At 45.2% G+C, this 10632-nt stretch overlaps 1 long non-coding RNA gene and 1 pseudogene across 1 annotated transcript; both read left to right on the forward strand.

Moving 5' to 3' along the window:
* Positions 1-292: 292 nt before the first annotated feature.
* Positions 293-2611, forward strand: LOC147627474 (uncharacterized; annotated as a pseudogene).
* Positions 2612-6160: 3549 nt separating this feature from the next.
* LOC147627475 (uncharacterized) lies at positions 6161-8906 on the forward strand. Its single transcript, XR_015268244.1, has 2 exons — positions 6161-8461; positions 8586-8906. It is a non-coding gene; the product is annotated as an uncharacterized LOC147627475 (long non-coding RNA).
* Positions 8907-10632: the final 1726 nt, after the last annotated feature.

The raw sequence follows: 10632 nt of genomic DNA on the forward strand, positions 1-10632 counted from the left end.
ACAAGACTATCATGATTGGTCATATACATTGGCCAAACTTTATGGCGCAGTGCTCGAGGCAGAGTTGAGCTCATATGCAGAGAAGGAGGGACTGCGAGCACTAGGGCAAGCCGGATTCCGACGAGCTTTCTCCACTATTGACCATATATTCACTCTGAGATGTCTGATTGATCAGGCTAGGGCACGAGAGAGGAGATTATACTGCTACTTTGTGGATTTCCGCAAAGCATTTGACACGGTGCTACGAGAGAGACTCTTCCAGCGCCTCTAGTCATTGGAGATCCCATCAGAGATGGTTTGGGGCATCTATGTTTTATATGAGCAGGTCCTCGGGTGCATACGATGCTCCAAGGGGCTATCTGATGTTATTGCTAGCACCATAGGTGTGAAGCAAGGATGCCCACTCTCTCTGACACTATTTGGGCTATACATTGATGAGGTGGTTGACTTCATTGTTCACGGTGGTGGGGACGGGGTAGACATCTTAGGTACCACAGTCCACATTATGCTATATGTAGATGATATTATTTTGGTCTCTGAATCGCGGATGGGACTATAGCATCATCTCCATGCACTCGATGACTTCTGCACACAGAGGGGACTTACAGTGAACCTTGGGAAAACCAAGGTCATGATTTTCCACACCTCAGGGTTGATTCGATGACAGGCCATCTTCACACTAGCAGGAGGACAGGTAGAGGTGGTAGACTCATATGTGTACTTGGGGATTACATTTGCGACTCCGCCAGGAAGATTTACTATGGCACAGGCAGCCAGGGATAGACTCACACGAGCATATGCAGCTTTGGTCATGCTAGAGAGACAGTGTCACCAGGCACACTTCTAGGAGCCCCGCACAAATGGGTGGTCGTTTGACATACTAGTCACCCCTGCTTTGATGTATCCTCCGGCAGCATGGGCACTTGGGCTCGCCACCTCCTCATGGTCTCAAATAGAGAGGCCTCAGATTCTCATGCTCTCACGGATGATCCGCAACAAACCCTCTGTCCTACATGATATTGTCCGGGTGGAGTTTGCTGCACCTCCTATGCTAGTAGGAGCCCTCTTCTAGACGATCTGCTTCATATAGAGGATCAGAGATATGCCATTAGATCGACTCTCACATAGAGCTTTTGAGGCGTCCAGGCAGCTCGCAGAGAGTGGAGATAGGAGATCATGGTATTCACAGATGTTACCATGGCTCACTCAGCATGGTCTCAACATAGATCACCTGCCACCTTTCTAGTATGATATACATGCACCACACATCCAGCTCTCTCACAGTGAGAGGAATAGAGTCCTTCGGCAGGATTTATGGCAGTGATACACTCAAGAGACTTGGATTACACCCAGTCAGCCTCTACCGCTGAAGATGCTATACTACAGAGATCAGTTTATGCGTATCTCAGCGGATGGATTCATACAGAGACCTGGATACATGGATACATACATGCCACACAAGGTCAGAGTGGCCATTGGTCAGCTTAGAGTATCATCACATCAGCTTGAGATAGAGGCTGGTCGAGCATGACGCCTCCCCCGCACTGAGAGGATATGCAAACTCTGTCAGGAGGAGATAGAGAGCAAGGAGCACTTTGTATGTAGATGCAGAGCATACAACATTGTCCGAGAGAGATACCCCACTCATTGCGCCAGATCATGGAGTCGGCAGACCAGCGCCGATTTGGGCAGTTCCTGATATAGATACAATGACACAGAGAGACACTACTTCAGACACAGACGACACAGGGAGGTAGGCAGCAGTCCCAGATTACAGATTTCTTTTAGAGAGCTACGCCACCACCCCCACCACCACCACAACAGGGGGTCACACTTCAGCGCGCAAAGGATCTCTGAGCTCGACGGAGACAGAGAGCACCAGGCTACAAGACCCCTAGACTTCATCAGAGAGAGATCACGCAGATCCGGTCTCGCCACCAGCTTTATGTCCGGGAGAGGCTCACACATTTTCGATCAGATCTAGGGAGGATCCTACAGGAGGTCTTTGCCCCTCCCCCACTGAATGTATACCCGATGCATACAGTACTGCACATTGAGCCCCTAGTGATAGAGCTCCATCCATCCCCTGTCAGTTTTGATGGTCCACTCTCCCATCGATCCTTAGCTTTTCAGCTTTGTACCTTGTACCTTTTTCTATTATGTGGATACCCAAAGGACATTGACAGTTGTATATTGTTTTGTCTCATCGGCCGACTTCGGCCTCTAGTAGACGTTAATAAAGCTTTCTTTCTTTCTTTTCTCTCCCTCTCCCTCTCTCCCTCTCTCTATGCCGGGTTGCAGCTAGACATTCCCTCACATAGAGAGGAGATGAGGTTGAGTTGGTCGAGTCATATGTGTTGGGGTAAAGGCACTATGCCCACCCTTATAGTGTGTACAAGCCCATAAGTTATAGTACATAGTACACTTAGTACTTTTAATGTACTAAGTGCACTATGTGTACTAGTGCAATATACATGTGATAGGGGAGTCACACACTCATCTTGATGAGTTGACTTATCCCCACAACTCTCTCTCTCTCTCCCTTGCTTCTCTGTGTATGTCTCCCACACATGAACTCTAACCCTAATTCTCTCTCCCATTCAACTGGTATCAGAGCTGGTAGCCTGTGTGTGCTGCGTGGGCAGAATCTCTTGTAGGTGCTAAAGCACATGTGAAGCTGCCCTGTGCAGAACAGGGCAAACCAAGTCGTAAGCAGCGCTCGCAGCAAGTGAGGAGCTAAACGCCGCCAGCAAACAGGTCGACTAGGTGTCAGCGCTGGGCAGCAATACGTGAGCGTTGGGCGTAGGCTGGCTGCTGGGCGTGAGCGAGTACCTGTAGCGCTACTAAGCGAGGCGCCTGGCCACAAGGCGTAAGACACGCAAGCGAAGGCGACGTCGTGTAGCGCTGGCTATCGGTCGGAGGCGGCGTCAACAAGCGAACACGCAAGGCGGTGGTCCGCTTAAGTAGGCGAAGGCGACACGCCTACGTGGTGGTGGTCAGGCGAACTCAGGCGAACACACACGTGAGCAAAGCACTCACGCGGGCTACAGGGTAGCGCATAGGGGAGACAGGCGAACGGAATAGCTGTGGTGCGTGTACCAGCGAAGCCCAGGCTGCCTAGCGCAGGTAGCCAATAGCCGGGCAGAAACCCACGAGCGCCTCCTCCGTTTCAATACGACTGTAGAAGCCTGACGAGCAGCAGCAGCAGCATCGTGCAGCACTCTTTCTGCAGCAGCATCAGCAAACCCCCCTTTCCTGCAACAAAAAATCAGAAAATTACAAGGTATTTTGCTTCAATTTTTCTTGGGATTTGCAATTGAGTAGGTACAATCATCAATTGAGCAGGTACAGGTGCCAATTGCTCAATTTTTGAGCAAAATTGGCAAAATTGGGTGACATTGGTCACAATCAGGATCAATTTGCAGGAAATTGGATGTCGAAATTTGGGGCTTTTGATGTATTTGTGCAATTAAGCATTCATACATGCTGTATGATGTGAGAAATCGCACATTCGGGCAAAATTGCAGCAAATTGCAGTGCAAATCAAGGGGCTTTTGTGCCGATTTGGTTGATTTGCATGCAGGCACTTGCATTTGATGCTTTGGGCAACGTGTTGATGCCTGACAAGCACTCAATGTGCCTGTAAATCAAGGGGCTTTCATGTATTGGATGTGTATGTGGCCAGGGGGAAGCACTGTGAAGACTTTGGATGCCTTCATGTGCGTCAATGTAGCATGTATGATCAGCAATTGATCTTAAATCAAGGGGCTTTTCAAGATTTTATGCTTGTTAAGCTTGGCAAAGCAGCAAGCAAGACTTTTATGCCTTGAATCCTCAGAAATCAGCTTGCAGTCAAGGGGCTTTTGCCCAATTTCTGTTCGGAACTGTTGTATGCAGTGTTTGGGACTGTAAAAGTCTGATTTTCACTCATTTGGACAGCCAAGAGAGCATTTATTGCTACTGTACTTGTTGGTACAGATTTGGTACAGCTTTGTACAAGTTTTGGCATGGCTGCACATTGATTTGAGTGACCAAAAGGCTCAATTTCAGCTGCTGTACTTGCCGGTACAGATTTGGTACATCATTGGTGAGCAATTGGTACTGCTGTACAGTACTTTGGAAGGGGAACAGAGCACATTTAAGGTGCTGTCCTAAATCTGCAGCAACCAGATTTTGCTGATTTCATCACATACAGTGGGAGTAGAATTGCATTTGTGCTTCCGCAGTGGGAGATAAAGCTTGGGAGAACAACTGTGAGCACTTTGTGTGCTTTTGGTGTAGTGTTTGCACACTTGCAGGGAGTCAGGCATTGACAGGTTGCATATTTTTATGGCAACCACAGGTGAGAGCTCTTCATTGCTTCACATCAAGAAGCTTGAAGGCTCACATAACTATGATATTTGGCAAACCCAGTGCTATAATGTGTTGCTCCAGAAGAAGCAGCACAAGCCTATCAAAGAAAGGGGTGTAATGCCCGCTTCTCTTACTGCTGAAGAGTGGGAAGATATGGATGAGCTAGCTAGATCCACCATCATGTTGTCTGTGTCAGACACTTTACTTTTCAGCATTCGTGAAGAGAAGACAGCTTGGGGAATGTGGCAAAGATTGCAGGACTTGTATGCCCAGCAAAGTGCCTCAAGCAAAGTGTATTGGTTGAAGAAACTCATAGGTCTTCAAATGAAGGAAGGGGCGTCTATGACAGCCCATCTAAATGAGTTTAATGGTATTGTCAGCCAGGTCATTAATCAAAAGTTGGCAATGGACAATGAGTTCAAAGCCACCTTTATCTTATGCACTTTGCCAGAGAGTTGGGACACATTCAGGACAGCCACTAGCAATTCGAATGCTATGCTGTCATATGCAGATGTTGAGGGTGCTCTTCTTCAAGAAGAGATGAACAGGAAAAACAACTCTGTTGGAAAGTCCAATGCAATGAATGCACGTGGGAGATCCCAGCAAAGGGGTAAAAGCCAAGAACGGGGAAGGAGCAAGTCTCGCTCCAAAAAGGATTTGGAATGCCATTATTGTGGCAAGAAGGGACACATTAAAAAGCAATGCTACAAATGGAAAAATGATAAAAAGGAAAAGGGAAAAGGCAAAGATGAAGCCAAAGGGCAAAAGTGGAGTCAAGATTGAAGAAATCAATGTGTCACATGCAGGTGACAGTGAGGATGAGGTCCTATTTACGTCTTCACTTGATGCCCATTCACTTCTTACAGGTGGTCATGGTATGCACTCATGGATCATTGATTCAGGTGCCTCCTTTCATGTCACAGGTTGCAGAGACTTGTTTGTCAAGTATACTGCTGGCAATGAAGGAGTAGTTTACTTGGGTGATAACCATGCATGCAAGATTCTTGGCAGAGGTGATGTGAGGCTTGTGTTTTCAGATTTTTTCACAGCTTATGCTCCATGATGTCAGGCATGTGCCTGAGATCAAAAAGAACCTGCTTTCTACTGGACAGCTTGATGATGCTGATTATGTTACCACATTTGGTCGTGGAAAGTGGAAAATTAGTAAGGGCTCACTTGTTGTTGCTAGAGGCTCTAAGGTGGACACTCTTTACTTTATGCATGCAGGTGTTTGTCACCATGCTAATGTAAATGCAACCGAGCTGCCGGAAATCTCTATGTGGCATAGCCGGTTGGGACACATGAGTGTCAAAGGAATGGAGCAATTGTCTCGTTTGGGTTACTTGCCTTCTCTAAAGTTTTCAAGTTTTCAGTTTTGTGAGCATTGTATATATGGTAGGCAACTACAGTGCCCCCACAAGAAAGCTCTTGGACAGAAAGAAGCTCAAGTTAGAGCTTGTGCATACAGATGTCTGTGAGATGCCTCAGCTTTCTTTGGGAGGGGCAAAATATTTTGTGTCTTTTATTGATGATGCCACACGCGGGTTTATCCTCTTCGTTTGAAGAGTGATACATTCTCAGTGTTTGAGAAGTTTGTTGCTCTTGTTGAGAATCAAACTGGCAAAACACTGAAGGCTTTGCGTTCCGACAATGGTGGGGAGTATATGTCCAAACAGTTTCAAGACTTTTGTGATTCAGGAGAAGGTCCGTTCTATGTTGTCACATGCTGCGTTACCTCATGGTTTTTGGGCTGAAGCTGTTATGACAGCCGTTCATCTTATAAACAGGTCACTTAATACGAGGCTTGGTGGAAAAGTGCCAGAGGAAGTATGGACAGGGAAGCCTCCGTCATACAAGCACTTGAGAGTATTTGGTTGCGTTGCGTACGTGCACATACGCAGGGAAATGCGCACCAAACTTGATCCTAAGTCTCACAAATGCATATTCCTAGGAGATGGTGACAGAGGTGAAATGGGGTATAGACTTTGGGATCTCGTGAATAGAAAGATTATACGCAGCAATGATGTCATTTTTGATGAAACATGCATGTATAAGGAGCCTGCAAGGCAACAGGAACCTGGCAGAGTCATCTTTGATGATGATGGACATCATGGACAACAACCAAGGGCTGTAAATCAGCCATTACAGCAGCAAAACCAGCCCTTAAATGGTGCTGAAAATGGTCCAAATGGACAGCCAGAGATGGCAGAAAATATCCCTATGGATATACCACAGTTAGAGTAGATACCGGGCATGATTTTTCAGCCTTCTGGCATGGAACAGGAGCCACCAATAGGTGATATGCAGGCTGGACAGCAACCTGCAAATGATGGTCATTGGGTACGGAGGTCCACAAGACCCTCCAGAGCCCCTGACAGGTTTGTTCCAGGGGTTGACTACTTGATGCTCACTGACTGTGGGGAGCCCTCATGTTATAAGGAGGCTTTACAGAGGGCAGACAAGGCTCTTTGGGAGCGTGCCATGAAGTCAGAGATGGATTCTCTACACAAAAATGGAACATGAAAGTTGGTGCATTTGCCTGCAGGCAAGAAGGTTTTGCCATGCAAGTGGGTTTACAGGCTCAAAGTTGCACCTAATGCAAAGCCAAGATACAAAGCCAGGTTAGTAGTCACACACTCATCTTGATGAGTTGACTTATCCCCACAACTCTCTCTCTCTCTCCCTTGCTTCTCTGTGTATGTCTCCCACACATGAACTCTAACCCTAATTCTCTCTCCCATTCAATATGCTTATTTGGGAATCACTTTTACTGGTCCGCTCTTAGAATGCGTGTGGCTGACCTGGCACAACTGACATGAGGATATGCAGCTGTAGCTCGTTTAGTGAGACTGTTTTCAGGCTCACTTTTAGGAACCTAGTACCTAATGCTGGCTATCTGATACTTTGGTTTGCCTGGTGGTGATGTATGGAGCATCTTCTGGGGACTAGACTTGGGAGCGGAGGACTGGAGGAGAGTAGAGAGGCTGCAGGTTATGATATTGTCATGCATGGTAAGGAGTAATCCATCAATGCCGCATGCCATAGTACTCACCGAGTTTGGATCAACCCCTCTCGTCATAGATGCCATGTTCCAGGCCGTCACCTACATACAGAATGTCTACACATTACAAAGAGGTCGCGTCCCTCGGTTAGCTTTGGAGTCCTCTAGATAGTTGGTAGAGGAGGGTCATAGCAGTTGTTAGTATGCATGCACCACCACTTGGTTGGAGTCACATGGCTTTCAGATTGACTTCCTCCCTCATACAGCCTGGATTCCCTCTTTCTTGATTTCTCAGGGTAGGAGATCAACTGCATCATCCACCTGGATCGAACCCGGCATCATATAGACCTGACATGGATATCCCCGATAGAGCTTTACCCGAACTTCCAGTCTTACAAAGAGCATATTTTGAGGGTCATTGGGTATTGATTCCTGCTCTTACTGTATTTCACCAAAATATGATGTATATACAATGATTATTCAAATTTGAAGTAGATCTAGACACTTGTGTTAATGCTACAATGCATAACACTGATTGTACTTCCCTCCTTCAAAGCTTTAGAGGGCTGCAACCTGTTGCATTGGGGCTGCTTACTGTGGATCCATCTCTGGGCTTGCCTTTCCCATGCTTGAATGAATGAAGGGTTTGTGAGCCTCCCAATGCAACAGCTTGCCTTTCCCATGCTTGAATGCAACAGGCTCACAAAGCTTTAGAGGGCTGCAACCTGTTGCATTGGGGCTGCTTACTGCTGATCCATCTCTGGGCTTGCCTTTCCCATGCCTGAGCCGGTTGTGAGCCTGCACCTCCAAATCTGTCCACAAAGAGAGAGAGAGAGAGAGCTCTTATGTGAGCTTGTGATGGAAGCAGGATTGGAATTCCAAGTAGAGAGAGAGAGAGAGAGAGAGAGAGAGAGAGAGAGAGCTTTTATATGAGCTTGTGATGGAAGCAGGATTGGAATTCGAAGTAGTGATATTCAAGATGCTTTTGAAAAGGCTTTCTTTGGGAGTGGTTTTGCACTCTCTTCCCCTCGCCTTGTTATTCCAGCGTCCCTTTATGGGTTATGGACATTAGGGCATCGACTCAGTGACATACAGTTGAATTTGGAGGTATTTCTTCTGAACTCCATTATGCATCTCTTGAACTATCTATCTGCTATTGAGCTTTCTGAAAGCGAAACTTTTTGGAGCCAAACTTATTGGTTCTGATCCTAGAAGCTCGCGTGACTCACAGATTACTCCATTGATGTTTGGATTCTTCGCTTATAAAGCTGCCCTTCTAGTCCAAGCTTACCGTGAGAACAAAGATCTGGCTATGAGTTTCCAAAAAGAGAACAGAAATACACTCGGCAGGTGATTGTATCCTTATTAGCAATACTGACAGATCGATCAGCTTTTGCTGCAGATTTGTGAAAACCTATGAAAGGTTTCAGATTGTATGTAAGAGATCTTTTAGTGTTAGTGTTGTAGAATATTTGGTGTTTACTATTCTTGCCCCATTGAGCTTGTAAAAAACCAAAAAAATTGTACTTGAGATAAAGCAGACTTTTGGCCAGTATGGGCAAGTATGCCAGATTCAGCTTCAAGGTCCCATCTCCTTTATACTTTCATACTCCACGATCAGAAATTGGACATCATAATGCAGTAATATCTTCATGGCGAGGCTAGGAGCAAGAGGACACGGGTCGATAAAGCAACAGGATACGTGAGTTGAGGTAGGAGCTTCTGATGACAAGGATTTTAGGGAATGGGACGGAGTTGCAATGTCAATGTCAACAGCAAAGGATGTATGAGGATATTGAACAACAGGCAGCATCATGAGACACAATGGCCATATGCCATTGGTGCAATAGTTGTATCCACTTGAATCAAACTTCACACCATCCACAGAGAGCTCTGATGCACTACCTGGATGTTTTCCAGGAAGTGCTGGGTGTGTTCGCCCTCCTCTCCAGCCAACGCCTTTGAGGAACACAAGGGAAGAAAGGAAAAAGGGACGGAGAATCACAAAGGTAGATTGAATGGGAGTACTATGGCCAAGGGAGGTGGAGGGGCAATGCCAAAAGTTCAAGGGAAAGGGAAAGGGTGTGATGACTGCATCGCCCTGTTGATATAACAGAGAAATTTGGTCTTGGCCATTCTTCTCCCAACCAATCTACCTCTGTGATTCTCCGTCCCTTTTTCCTTTGTTCCCTTGTGTTCCTCTACACCCCATGTCTCAAGTTCCCATGAAAACCCTTCCAAGGATCCCTACAGCCCATCACTCAAGGTTCTTGTAATTCTTGTTAAAGATTTGTAGGTCTACACTCTAGGAGGCCTTTCGAATTTCATATAGAAGTGTTTCATACCTTGGCAGGAAGTTTTAAAAAGTAATACATTAAAAAGTTCAAAAAATGTATGAAGCTTTTTGAATTGAGGGAAGGGAAATAGAGTAGGGAGAAGATTGAGGAGAAACATGAACAATAAATTGGACAACGTAGTGTTTAAAAAACAAATATATATAGAAACATTTTTAAGGTTTCTTACCCTGCATTTTTCTTTTATTATTGTATCTAACATCTATAAACATTGCTAAGGTCTCTTATCCTAGAAACATTTTTCTTAATTACTATATTGTTACCACTTGGCCCACCGCTTGTTGTTTTGTCAAGTGAAGGGAGAAAATTGAGGCGAAGCATGAATAACAAATTGGACAATGTAGCGCTTTAGAAACAGTTCTAGCCAGAAATATTTATAAGGTTTCTAAAACTGATTTTTATTTATTACCATATCTAACGTCTAGAAACATTGCTAAGGTTTCTTTACCTTGGAAGAGTTTTTTTTATATTACTGACTTGGCCCATCACTTACTGTTGTTATATATTTATACACACACACATAAATATGGGGAGAGAGAGAGAGAGAGAGAGAGAGAGAGAGAGAGAGAGAGAGGGTTTGTGAGACCAACTAAGTAGTACAATATTTCCATGAAAAATGCTAAGCCATGGAAGAAAAACTACCTACCTATGTTGAAAACATGTGACCATGAGAGGCAAGGTAATACGTGTGTGTGTGTAGATTTGAAGAAGGTAGTGCAAGACTCATTGATAGCATCATTGTCATTGTTGAATAACTCAAAGATTAACTAGAAAATGTGGCTTGATTTTTATAGTTGTAAAAGTTTCCTCTTAAGGATTAAGTTGTCTAGCAATCCAAAAGATGTTTGCACATGCTATTTTGTCACATGAAGTGACTGTTCACCTAAATGAGCATTCTCCTTACATGAGAGAAAGAAAAGAAGA

This window comes from Cibotium barometz, chromosome 20 (assembly GCF_041138505.1).
Source record: "Cibotium barometz isolate CiBa-2024 chromosome 20, ASM4113850v1, whole genome shotgun sequence".
Taxonomy (NCBI): Eukaryota; Viridiplantae; Streptophyta; class Polypodiopsida; order Cyatheales; family Cibotiaceae; genus Cibotium; species Cibotium barometz.